Genomic DNA, 15,001 nt, shown 5'->3' on the forward strand with positions numbered 1-15,001 from the left:
TCTCTCTTCTCTTTGTTTTTTTCTTTGCTCTTTTCTCTTTGATTTTTCTTTGTTTTTGATTGGATCTTCGCACTTGATGTTTGGTTCACCTTTCAGTATCTCATCTGGATCAATGTATTTACTCATGCGCAGATTTCCTCCAACTTGCCCCCCAGTGTGGAGGGTGATCCTTGGTTAGGGTTGAATCAGAATAAAATATCATTCAGGCTCAAATGGGGACACAAGGGATATATTTTCTCCTTTTGTGAAGGGATAAAGAAAGAAAGCCGTTCATCATCTCATACACAGAAGTCCTTGCAGAAGAGGTATCCCCAGGGGATAGATTTTCAGGATTAATTTTTATTTAAATGAAAACAGTAATTAATGCATGATAGAATTATTTTGAATGAATTCTATTTTTTTCTTCGCTTCTTGCTCTCAACATGTCTCAATTGCTCATGTTCGTTTTCAGAAAATTGATGCGAGATGCCCCACACTGTGTCTTCTTTGTAGGAAGGTTTATGTTCAAGTGAACATCTTGTACTCAATGTCTGTAGGTTTTATTGGTAGAAAAATGTTGGTTTTACGTCTAAGAAGACGATGGTGACTTTATTGGCTCAAAGAAAGGTATGGGTATAACTTTTGTGTCTCAAAAATAAATACAGTGTTTCAAAGTGGAAAGAATGTTTCAAGGTCTCAAAGAGATAGAATGTCAAAAATTGGTTATTTGGTAGTGACCAGGAATTATTTCGGGTAAAAATTGAGAGATTTTATTTTGGGTTTAGACAGAATAAAATAGGTCTAATCTTGCCATATGTCAAAAATCTATAATTCTTGAAGAATTAAAAGAATATGTAATTCATTCGATATTCAAAGAACTAAAGATTAAAATTTGTTCAATTATTTAACCTTAGAAGGTAGTATCATTTCAGTCATCAAAGCTTAAAAATATTTAAGCAAATATTGAAGAAAGAACAAAAACGAGTTCAAACAAAACAATCTCTATGGATGCAAGTGGTTGATGCAATGACTTCTCTGGCTTAGTATTAGGATACCCCTGAATAAATCATATTATGGATTTTGTGCTTTAGTGTCTTGCAGTTCTCAGTGGAATGTCTGGAGCTTCTTAGATGGAAATTGTGCAATGGATCAACATCGTAGACCTCAGGGAACGATGACTCTTTTCTCGAACCATCCTGGAAGACTCAATCGAACAAGCTTCTATCGTGTTGATTTCAGCTTCTTGCTTATATTCTCAATATGGTCACGTGATCAGGATCACTTCCACTGACTTCTCCACAAATTGATCCCATGTTTTTATGAATGATGCATATGAAAATGCTTAAAAATAAAATACATATGCATAAAATGCAAGGATGCAAATGAAGATGCAAAAATGTTGATCCCAACGATGAATATCGTAGAATAATTTTCACCAGAAATAAAAACCTTCACATTACAAAACAATCCACTTCACAGACATGCCTTCGCTTAGATGGTGAGCCTGGAATGGATCACTGCTTCATATCGGATCTTCGTCCTCAATAATGATGCCCCTCAAGCGCTATGTAAACAAACTCTTTTAATGCCCCGGCGATGCTGAAGTCAGTGCATCACTCTTCGATGAATAACGTCGGAACGATCGTAAATAAATCTACTGCTGGATTAATCCCCAGACTTCAGTCTTAAATGTTGCACGATCTTCGAGCTCACTGCTTTGTCTCGGATCTTTGTATTTGGAACTGATGCCCCTAAAACATTCTGTAACCTAACTCTGTTAATGCCCCAGTGGTGCGGAAGTCAGTGTGCCGCTCCTTGATAAATAGCGATGAAATGATCGTAGATAAAAATCGACTGCTGGATCACTCATCGGATCAGTGGCTCATCATTTTATTCTCGAACGTTGCACGATCGTCTTGAGCAAGTCTCCTTCTCGTACTCTGTGCATTTCTTTTTAGCCTTCGGTGCATGTCTGTGTACGCGACTGCTTGGTTGAAAACTTTTATCTCTTCTTGTGAAAATTTTCTCTCGAATATCCCCTTGCTGATCAACATTTTCGCATTATGTTATGATGATGCAATGTAAAGAAGAAAAAAAAACAAAAACAACAGAAAATAAATAAGTTAGTGCACACAAAGAAAATAAAAGAAATTAGTTAGTACAGGTAAGACAATCGATATAGATAAAAGTGTTATTAAAAGATGAATATAACACATACCCATCATGATATCTACCCGAGCATGCTTTAAATAGATAATAGTCCTACCCGTACATGTTATCTACCCAAAATGAATAATTTCAAAAAATGGTCCTAACCGCATGGTATCTAGTTCGCATGCTTTTATTCAAAAAGAAAACAAATTCTACGAAATTAAAACAAAAGATAAGGGTTTAGAAATATTCCTCCTTTGTGTACACCTATTTTAGGTACCTACTGACGGACAAAGGTTCGGTATGACTATACCTAGGGTGATCGTTCGACGGTTCACTATATGCTTGGTTTCGGCTCTAACGGGAAAAGGGGACTCGAATTGTCCTTGATGTCGGTGCCCCTTGGACTGCCAAACCCTCGATCCTCACCCATTACAGGTTTCTAACGGAACGAGTTCAATTCGAGGGGATTCAATGTCTTATACCCATACGAGGAATAAATCCCTACGAAGGTATAAGATATGTATCCCATGGGTTATTTGCTAAAACTCATACGAAGAATAAATTCTTACGAGAGTAAAGCACTTTCCCCGACTAATTTGGATCGAAGCTCGTGTCTGGAGCTTATGTTATGCACATGTATGTGATGTGTGTGAGGAGGAACATACCTACCTTTGACTCAAAATGAAAAAGAAAAAACTCGACAAAAACTTGGACAGAGCTGAAAGCAAAAAGATAAAATGTTAGTATGATAAAAAATGAAGCAATTAAAAACTTCAATAAATGGATCAGAAGTTAACTAAAGAATTGAACTCATAATTTTGACCACAACGACAATGTGTAAGCGACCTACAGCTTGACTCTCTAAAAAAAGTCCCCAGCGGAGTCGCCAAGCTGTCATAACCATTTTTTTGTAAAACAATTAAATATTATTTTTAAAAACAATTATGACTTTAATTTGGAAAAAATGGGTGATTTGGATTAATTTGGATTAACTTGAATAGAGTCGCCATCGACCTTTGGGTTAGGTAGGTCGAATACCTAAAAACGTCTTTTTAAAAGAAATTTAAGAAAAATCATTTTTTTTAAGACAAAAATGGTCTACATTTACCAGAAATCAAATTTAACGGGTTCGGGAGTCGGTTACGTGTGGGGAAGGGTAAGCACCCCCACAGCGCCCAAAATTGGTACTGTGTCGCTTACACATCGTTGTAAATGGTGGAAATTATAAATCAAATATAAAGTTAAAATATGATCTATTTATCGAACGTTGATTAATTTGCTTCGAATTAAATAATTAGAGAAAATTCTTTAACTCGAAAAGAAATCTCGAAATTAGCAATCCTCCATCGGGAAAGCTAACTCGACTATTTCTCATCTATAAAGAATATTTCCCTCTTGATAAAATGTGAATCGAATATGAATAAAATTGACGTTTGCATACAACAAAATAAATTGATTAACTAAAACATGAATCGAAAATAAAATAGAAAAAAATTTGAAGTTTATATTTACATAAAGTAAAATAAATTACTATTTAAAATAACACACATTGCATCATTTGCACAAATTAACAAAATATACTCAACTTATTTTAAGTTACTATGTCGTTAAAATGCCGTATCGGATCGCACCACTTCGACCAAGTGATACTTTCCACGCTCATTCTACGCATACGTGTTCTTAAAAGTATTTGGACAATATTTAAATAAAGAAAAATGGAAATAAATAGAAATAGAAATATGTGAAATAAATATTTACAACAAATAAAATTAAACATATTTAATTACATATGGTACAAATAGATACATAACATGAAAAATGTACATACATAGGGGATTAAAATAAAAGAAAATTAATATTACAAACCAAACTATAATGACAAAAAAGTACTTTGAATTACAAAAACCCAAAATAACAACATATAAACTCAAAGGACCAAAATAGTACAAACATGAATTTCAAAGGACTAAAATGAAATAAATAGAAATATGAAGGGATTAAGCGGTAAATAAAAAACAGAGCCAGAATCAAAATATTAAACATTTACAAGCACTAGAAATGAAAATAAACCATAAACAACATCTAGGACTAAACTGCAATAACCAAAAACATGAAGGCCGAATCATAATTAAACCAAAAGTAAGATAATGACTAAAATAATATATTTATAACTATCATAGCCAAATTTGAATATCAGAGAAAGTACACAACACCTAAGATCAGTGACTAAAATATAATATTTATAAATGTCAGAGATAAATTCGAAACTCAGCCACAATACATAACATATAAACTCAGGGGCTAAAATGAAACTATTACAAACATTGGGACCAAAGTCAAATATCCACAAAAATGACATAACATACATTAGTAGGACTAAAATAAACAAGGAAACATAGATGCCCAAAACAAAAGAAAATAAAATAGACATTAAACCAAACATCAAACAATGACTAAAATAGAATATATACGAATATGATGACCAAACTCAAATAACAGTAAAGATAATAAAATGCATGGGATCAGTGATTAAATTAAAATATTTGAAAATATTAAATCCAGAATCAAATATAGACAAATATGATATAAAACATGAACAGGGACTAATATATAACATTTGCAAATTTCAGGACCAAATCCGAATATCAAAGGAAAATGCACAATAAACTGAAATAGTGACTAAAACGAAATAAATATAAATATCACAACCAAATTATAATATCAGCAAACATAATATACAAATTAATGACTGAAATGCAATCATTAAAAACTAAAAGGCTCGAAATAAAACAATAATAATTTCATTAAATGACTTAAATAAAGCATTACAAAGGAGAAGGGACCTAAACTGTAGTTACCCCATGCTTGCAAAACACGGGTGCCCAGACCCTTGAAACGGCGCCGTTTGGTCAAATTACATAAGCCCAAAAACGGGCATTCATTCATCCATCCTCTCATTTGCCTCTCATCCAAAGAAAACAGAAGTGAGAGAGTTTTAAAACTCTCTCAACTTCTTCACATCGGGGAAGAAAGGGCCGCCTCATACCGGCGGCCATCCCGGAGGCCCATGACGGCCGGCACGGCAGTGCCCGGCGGTCGGAGGAAGTAAACAGTCTCAAAAGACCCCCCTCCTTTACCCTCAACCCGAAAATCACCCCTACCTAACCTAAAACCGACCCTAAACCCTTAAATCTAAGGTATACCTTTTGAGAAAACAAGAAACCGGTGACCCTTCCTCCTCTCGATGACTTCTCCGATCAAGGTATGGTCTCCTCCCTCTCTATTTCCCTCTTGGTTTTTTTTTATTTTTATTTTTTTGTTTGGTTCGAGTAGTTCTCTTTTTCTTGTTTTTTTTTCTGGTTTTTTTTTTCCCTGAACCCGAATGCCCCCCGTTTTTTTTCTCTGTTCTCTGCTCTTAACACCCTTGAATACCCCATCTTGTCTGGTTGCATGCTTGATTTATTAGGGGTTTTGAATGAAATCATGAAGCCTACGGGGTATGGGGATTGTTTCTCTGATTTGGTATGATTGAATCCCGAAAAAAATCGGGATTTAGAATGATATTTTAATGGGTTTTAGATTTGATATATTTTTTTGACTGATTTGGGCACTGTGGATGACGTTCAGTTACTGTTTGGAAGCTGGATGACAACGGCGGTGGCTTGGGATCGTCGGCGGCACTCACTCGGCTGAGAGGCTAAAAGGCGACGACGGCTGAGCTTCAATTTAGGGTTTAAAACCCTAACTAGGGTCCCTTTGGACCGTTGGATCAAATCTGATCCAACGGCTGAAATCTCGAGCGGCTGGAACATTGAGATGAAACCCTAGCTGGGTTGTCAAGTGGGCCTGGGATTGGTATTGGGCCTGAACCGGGTCTGCTCCAGCTTGTTGGGTATGCTGTTGGGCTTAGGGATTAGGCCTGCAAAAATTTGTAAATGTAAATTAAATAATAATAATAATAATAATAATAACGATAATAATAATATACAAAAAAGACCCGGACAAAAACGGGTGTCTACATTAACAATATAAATTTTTTAAATGAGATGGGTACAACTAAAATTGTAGGATGGGTACCGTAACTAATCGAAAAAACTCAGATTTCAGGATGGGTAAGAAAAATTTCAAAGTGAACACCATCAATAAAATAAGTAATTAATCAAAGAAAATATGTTCCCACCCTCACCAAGCTGTAACTCCACCACTAGACTGAAATCAATTTTTTTTTATAAAGTATACTGAGATAAGTTGGTTCGTATTTATAGTGTGTGTTTTTTACAATTAGATTTGGGTTTACTTTATTTGTACACCCAACTCAATTAAGAAATGTGTGTTGATAGTGATGATTTAAGGTGTATAAAAGTCAATTCCGTGATTGATTACATTCTAACATGCTAAGGCCATAATTAGAAAAATTAATTAATGAAAATGATTTTCTTGTGAGGGAAAAAACATCGTGAAATCAAAGCAGTCCCAGACACTTATTAAAATTAGGCTAAAGTATATAAATATTTTATTTTAATAAAATATTAATATCATTAGTTTTCTTCTTTTATAATATTTTTTAAAGAATTTATAATATTTTAGTTTCTAAATAATTAGTTTTTTTTATTAATTCTAAATAATTACTTGTTTAAATTAAATGATCAGAATTTTAAAATAATGTATTTCAAAATACTAAAATTTTAAAAAATATTCCAATTTTAAAACTCATTAAAAAAACACACTACAGAAAAATAAAAAATAAAAATTCTCTATATGTGTAAAATTTGTAAAGAAGTGTCCAATCTTAATATAAGAAAGAAAACGACAAGTATATAAAGTCAAAAGGTAATCAACATTAATTATTACCACTTAATTTCTATTTTCATATTATAATTATATATGTTGATAATAATATAAAAATAATTATTTTTAAAATTATAAGTGCAACCATAGTATGAATTATAAATGATAATTTTATCATGCTCGCTAGGGATAGACACGAGATTTTATATTAGAGGAATAAATTTGAAATTATAAAATTCTAGGCTGAGAAAATATATTTTCAATAAAAAAAATACATAAAAAAATCTAAAACATATGATAATTTTAAATTTTTGATAGACGATTACTCCACCCGCCTCCACTTAGGTCCATCCTTGATGCTCATTGTACTCTAAACGTGTGAAATTATTTTATATAAAAATATATTTATAAACTTTATTTCTTTAATAGTTATCAATGGAATGATAGAAGATTTATTTATAAATTTATTAGTCTTTAAATTAAAATATTAGTTAAAATCTTCACTTCATTTATTTAAAGTCTAAAATAATACTTTTTTATTACTATTAAAATATATTTTTTTAATCTCTTATAAACTTGGTTGATACTTGAGAACTTAATAATATATATTCGAATAATTATAATTATAATTAATATATTTGTATAAATTAATAATTAAAATGCATCTAGACCAGCAATTAGTTGGTCTAGTGGAATAAGATACTAGGTTACTTAAGTAAGATCAGTGGTTCGAACCCTAACATTTGTGAATGGAGCAAACTGGGTTAGGAGAGTCGCCATCACCTCTACAATACCCGATCCAAATTAGTCGATCAATAGATCAGATAAAAGTGATTAATCTAAAGTTTTCCGACAATGTCAAGGTAAAAAAAAGTAATTTACAAAAATAAAAGAAGCTTTTTTGGAAAAAGAAATATGAAAAAAATCTAGCACCAATGAGTTGAATCCAATTATTTTGAGAATTTAATATTTAAAACTTAAACGGCCACATCACATGTTCAAAGTACCACGTAATTGTTGAGATCGAATCATCCACTACCAAAGAATAAATAATTTTGTAGAATAGTCCAAATAAATCTCTATTTTAGGACCCTAAAGTGGCAAAAATGCCTAAATAATGATGTGAGATTTTTTAATTTCTAAAGTCATGTAGTCATCCGATTAATTTTTAATATAGAGTGTTTTCTACAGGGTTTTGGGATCTCTCGACGTCTTCAGGGATGGACTAGATTTCTCGATGTCTTTGGGTGAATTCAATTGTGGAAATCCCGGCGTCTTTAGCATTTAAAAAAAAAGTTGGCATTTTTACACAAATATCACCTTAACAGAAATTAATTACTTGTTAGGCACTGTTTAAGAAAATTTAACGATCTAGCATATTTTAAATACTTTCTATAAAATTATTCCTGCATTAAATTACACAATACAATTATGTCTATCAATTACTACTTGACATTTTCTGATGCGTTTTCGACTATTTCAAAATCCTATACGTATAGTATATTCTAGGATTTTGAAAAATAATTTTGCAGAATGGCTCGACACATTCACCGCATAGGATTTTGAAAAATAAATATTAGTTATAAAACTTTTATAAATATTTTTCAAAATCCTATGCGGTACATGTACCGCGTCTTTCTGCAAAATTATTTTCAAAATGATGATTTGTAATATTTTATAAATTTATTTATATTTTAAATTACTTAACCTCAAAGTTTCCTAGAATATATTATACGTATAGGATTTTGAAATGGTCAAAAACGCATCAGAAAGTGTCAAGTGGTAATTGGTAGATATAATTGTATTATGTAATTTAATGCATGAATAATTTTATAGAAAGTATTTAAAAATATGCTAGATCCGTAAAATATTCTTAAACATTACCTAACAAGTAATTAATTTTTGTTAAGGTGATATTTGTGTAAAATAACCAATTTTTTTCCTGGAATCCCATTAAAGACTCCTAGAAATCCATCTAACAATGAACACCCCTGAAGACGCCGAGAGATTCCAAAATTCTATAAAAAACACCATATATCAAAAATTAATCAGATAAATACATTACTTTAGGAATTAAAAATTCCCACATCATTATTTTGACACTTTTGCCCCCCTAAGGCTGCCTTAAATTGCATAAACCGAAACCCCTTTTTCAAAATTTTGAATTAGTCAAAGGTCTTTCATTTAATAAACAATTCAGTCAGAGGTCTTTAAATAAGGATTGTTAACTTCCAAAAGTGTGACACGTGTGAAAGTTAGTAAAAAAAAGGAAAAACTCCCATTTAATACTCTAACTATTAGTTTTATTTTATTTTAATCAACCAACCAACCAAGGATGGAGTCAAGATCAAATATTGGGAGAGATTTAATTTTAAAATAATAAGGGCTTGTTATGTATTTAATCTAAAATTTGAGGGGACAAAAGTCTAATTTTACTTAAATTTAAACTAATAAAGACCTAAAATGATATTAAACTAAAAATTATGGGAGGGGCAAGAGCCCTTCCCACTCCCCATATAGCATTGTCCCTGCAACCAATTATTTTTTTTAAAATTATATTTGACGTTTAGTTTTCAAAATCAATGAATAAGGAAAATCAATTTTTTAAATCATCAAGGAAAATCAATTTTAATTAAGGCAAATTACAAATTTTATCACTGAGCTTTAAAAGTTTTCAATTTCGTCATTGAATTTAAAACATTGAGTTTTTGTCACTGAACTTTACTCCATCTCTCATATTTTGGTCACTCTGTCGTTAAATAGTTAACAACATCATTTAGAAAAACAAAATTTCTACTAAAATGACGTCGTTTTGCATCTACATAACTATCTATTTTAACATCGTTAACTATTTGGCGATTGAGTATAAAAAAAAATTAACATCTTAAGTTCAATGAGAAAATAAAAATGATTTAAAGTATAGCGAATGAAATAGGAGACAGTGAAATTCAGTTACCAAAATTTTCATTTACCCTTTAATTATATTTACTATACGAGCGGTGGAGCAATTGGAGGATTATAATCTCTGTACTATTATATAATTATTCTGACCTTGCTTTAATTACCTTGAAAATAATTAGGTACACCTTTTAATTATTTTATAATATATATATATATATTGTTAAATTAAAAGTTTTAATGATTAATTAGTGAGAAAGAGAAAAGGCACTTTCAAAATCTCAGCCGTCCACATAGAGATGATATGACAATAATTAATATTTTCCTTTTAATGTAAAGTTCTATTATTAGAATTCAAATTCATAATTTATATATATTTTATCAATGATTAAATATATTATCTTATAATCATTTTTAAATGGTTAAACAATTCACTGCTGGTATTTTAATTAAAAATTGTTACCCATTAAACTATAATTTTATAATATTAAAAGTTTAATAGCTAAAAAGATCTTTTAGACATAATTTAAAGTATACGTATATATTTTACTCTAAAAATTTATATTTTTATCCATCTTGAAATTGTAAAAATATGTCATTTCACTATTAAAATAAATATTATTTGAATAAATAAAAATGTAATTTAGCCCCGTATTAAAGTAGTCGATGAAGGACAATTAGTTGCAATTTTAATATTTCTGGTTCGGGTCGGGTCAGATTCTTTTAAAGGTGATGTTTCAGTTGAGTCGGATTCGGATTTATGGCGAAAATTATCCGACATGACCCGAAAAAAATATAATTTTACCTTATATAGTTAGGAATAATTACAACAATATTCTTCTATATATTATTTTTTTTCAATCAAATCACTGTTTTTATTAAATAAAATAATATTTTTATTATTTTGAGTCAGGTCTGATCAGGTTCATATTTTATCTCAAAAATCGGATCGGGTGGAGGGTATATATTTTTTGGGTCGGGTCGGGTCGGATGAAGGATGTAAAATTTTTGGATCGGGTTAGGTTGACCGAAACCCGACCCATGCCCATCCCTACTTGTACTTAATATAAAACAGTTAATTTTACATTTTTTTAGGATCATTAGATAAATAAAAATAAATCGTATATATATTTTTATATAAATATCTTCTAATTCTCCTAATATTAATTTTAATTGTCTATTTTCATTCTCATTAACTAATTTAAACAGTGTGAACAAATCTAATTTCATTTATAAATATTAAAGAATATATATTTTTTAGAATATAAATAATTAATGTAATTAGTAAATGGTGAGAGTTGTATTTATTATAAGGAATGATTCTCAACTATAAGGATACTATTTATTAACTCTATAGAATATTAAAAGTTATAAAAATGGTCATCAAATATAGAATATTACTTTATTAAGTCTCTCAATTATTAAAACATACAAAACGATAACCCGATTATTTATTATGTTCAAAACTCGTCTTTTTATTAAAAATATAGTGGTAGTCGAAGCTAGACGTTAACATGATACCTAAAATATGATAGTCGTTTGAGATTCTGAGATCATATTTTATTATATCACAATTAGCGAGTTAAGGTTCAGTTCAAAAAATCATTAATTTTTTTAACAAAAATGACAAGTTTATAACCTAATGAATAGTCGAGTAATGATTTTATAACTTGTTTACTTTACTCCGGTTATAATGTGAAATATGTAATGGTGGAGTTGATAGACTCCCATGATTTGGACAAACAAACCATGAACCGACAAAAGAATTAATTAATGGGTAATAATTAGTTGTCCTCGATACTTTAATGGACATGCTATTTTCATTCTTGATTTGATTAATGACTGATTCACTATAGATTTTATTTTATGGCTATTTTATTCTTATAAATATAATAATGATTATAATTATAAGTAATATAATTCTAATGAAGATTTACGAGTATAACTATAAATATAAATATAAATTAAATTATAATTTAGACATTTTCTTATAACAATTAATACAAAAATTAGTCACTTAGATCACACAATGATCATTAAAGGAAAAGGTCAAAGAACCTAATCAATGTTCGAATAAAATAAAGATACGAACAAATCTAACTGCATTGATAAACAAACCACAAAAGACAATGAAGCTACTAAAGGTCACTCACAAGTAACAAATCACAAATTAGAGTCAAAGTACGTAAGAAAATCATCCACGAACGCAAAACGCGTATCCAAATAAATATGAGGGCCCAAAGCAGGGAATATCATCATAATAGCAAATAAGCGACATCTTGATCAGTCGTGGCGATGTCAAATCAAACCCTAAGAAAAAAGATAAACGAAAACAACAGCAAAAGGCCGTAAACTACCAAAAGACAAAGAAAAACGTGTCACAAAAGTAAAGATAAACGTGTCATAAAGGCATATAACATGTCACAAAAACATAATTATTTTTATTACAAAAATAAAAAATAAAAGAAAAAAGATAATTGACATCAAAACTAGTGTCGTTGCCGGTTAAACAAAATTAAAGAAGAAAAATTTGAATTGATAAATAAAATTGACACAAATTGTAAAAAAAAAAAAAGAAAGATGAGGATAAGGAAGAAAGCGACTGAGGTTTTTTATATCATAATAGATTTATATTAGAATTCGTAAAACTAATTTTATTTACTATTGGTTAATTATCATTATTTAAAATATTTTAATGAAATAATTTTATTAAAATGAAAATTAAAGAAATAAATAAGAAAAAGAGAAATACAACTCAAAGTTAGTTTATAATCAAGTTAAAATTGAGATTAAATATTTAACATGTATTTTTAATAACAAAATTTTAATTAAAAAAGTTGAAAAAGTGATAAAAGAAAAAAAGTACAATTATCGTTCGTGGTAGTTGTTTTCTTAAAATAAACTTAATTAGTTAATTGTAAGGTCAAATTATGGTTTTGGTTTATGTACCTTTTTTATCTTCAGAATTCAGTCCCTCTAATTGTCTAAATTAAAAACTGAAGTCTCATTGACAATATTGATAAACTTACTTTAAAATTTAAATCAAACGTTGAAATATCGAAGTTTAACTTAATCAAATTTAAAGAAAAATACATTAAGAGTACTATCAATTGCAAAATTTTCAATTCAGACAATTACAAGTGTCAAATTCATGAAAATAAAAAGACTAAGTTTCGAAAGTTTGAAGAATATAAAGATTGGGGATATAATTAAACCTAAATGAAAGTATGCATCATGTATGAGTTATGTTTAGATACGAGTCCAATATACAAGGGCCGAATTAGGATGAAATTATCGGACGGGTCAAGTTGTTTATCTTTGAAATTAAAAAGGTTCTAAAAGATGATCAAATCACAAAAAATCAGCCACTATTAATATAGGATGAGGCGTTAGGTCTAAAGTTCATAGCATGACATTACAAATGAAATAAATTAGGTCGATAAACAAATATTTTATAGTAAATTTTTGTAATACCTACCACATAACCTACCACATATGATCATATGGTTATTAAATGAACTAATAATCAAATATAAATTAACCAACGAGAGAAAAAAAAGGCAAACGATAATTATAAAATTAGGTTCATTAATATTGAAATTTTACATTTGACGGTTCACTCGCAATAAGGAATTCAAATAACGGTCGAATAGCGATATAACCACCGTTATATCGTGATCGTGATGACGTTCGAAACTGTTGTCGTGAAAAATAGAGGTGTTAAGCGGAATCACACTAATAGCGATGGATCACGACCATTATTTAACATATAGCGATAAATCACAACAATAAAGAGCCGTCATTATGTTGTTTTATTTTTTTTAATAAAGTAGTTTTTTTAAATCAACTCATTAAAAAAATTAACGATTACGATACACACAATGACTGCAATAACATCCATTATCTCTAGGGATGGCAACTCAATCCGAATCCGATGGGTTCCGACCCGACCCGATCGGGTCGGATTTTTTTAAAAAAAATTCGGGTTCGGGTCGGGTCGGGTCGGTTTTTTTTAAATGCACGGTTCGGGTCGGGACGGGTTTAGGGTAAAAAAAATCCGACCCGACCCGACCCGAAAAATATATATAATTTTATCTTATATATTTAGGGATAATTACAATAATATCCATCCATATATAATTTTTTTCAATTAAGTCACTGTTTTCATTGAATTAAATTTTTTTTTATTATTTCGGGTCGGGTCGGGTTTCTAAGTCATATATTTGGGTCGGGTCGGGTCGGGTCGGGTGAAACATTAATTTTATCGGGTCGGGTCGGGTCACGGGTGGAGAACCCTTTCTTCTCGGGTCGGGTCGGGTGGCCTAAAAACCCGACCCGACCCATTGCCATCCCTAATTATCTCTGTAACCACGATAAATGTAACACGATCGAAAATGCAACTACAACAATAAATTAAATCCCTGTTTAAATTATTAAATATTTTTTCCTGATAAATATATCATTTATGAACGACTAATTCAATTTTTTCATCGAATCCTATTAATTGATGGGATTGGTTTAATTAAATAATTTTTTCTGATAAATACTTTCAACTGAACTAAAAATATTAAAAACATAACATTTAAATTCCGTGAAACCTAAAATATTATATTATTTATAATATTTAAGATTACGCATTTCCTTAATCATATATATCTCACATTAGAATCAATCTATTCTTTAGGGACAAAACTTCAAATACATCACTGTCTATGCTTTATTCAACACAAAAAGAAAAACCAATACGTCGAAGCTTCCATGCTCATTGAGAACGTGGTTTCCACGCGCTAATTGACCGGAGTGTTAAGACGAATTTTATCAAATGATTAGGGACATGAATTTTTTCAATAAGATAGATTTATAAAATTGTATAAAATATAAATATATTATTAATAAAAAAAGAAAATAATTTAAATTATATAAAATTTTAAAATCCTCTGGATCCATGCCAAAATATAATAAATTTTTTATTAAAATAATGCGACAGCTTTGGTCTCAAGTTTTGGTCACCAATTTATCGAATCAAAATATATATCGTGGTATGTGATAAAAAAGGAGATATATCGTGATATGATACAAAAAGAAGAGATTATTATAACATATTCTTTTAGAAATTTAAATTGTCAGTTGTCAGTCATCAAGCAGTGGGTCTTTCAGCTGTAGCTGAGAAAGTGGAGTTCAG

General features: G+C 30.0%; 1 long non-coding RNA gene across 1 annotated transcript in view; it reads right to left on the bottom strand.

The window, feature by feature from the left end:
- The window catches only part of LOC120205086, a 19,974-nt gene continuing 4,973 nt past the window's right edge, over positions 1 to 15,001 (bottom strand). Inside the window, exons 2-3 of the long non-coding RNA XR_005524000.1 lie at positions 13,175 to 13,187; positions 1 to 10 (exon numbers count right to left, since the gene is read on the bottom strand). This is a non-coding gene — a long non-coding RNA (uncharacterized LOC120205086). The remainder of the gene's footprint in view (positions 11 to 13,174; positions 13,188 to 15,001) is intronic.

The sequence above is a fragment of the Hibiscus syriacus genome, unplaced genomic scaffold, assembly GCF_006381635.1.
Source record: "Hibiscus syriacus cultivar Baekdansim isolate YM2019G1 unplaced genomic scaffold, ASM638163v2 tig00012104_pilon, whole genome shotgun sequence".
NCBI lineage: Eukaryota > Viridiplantae > Streptophyta > Magnoliopsida > Malvales > Malvaceae > Hibiscus > Hibiscus syriacus.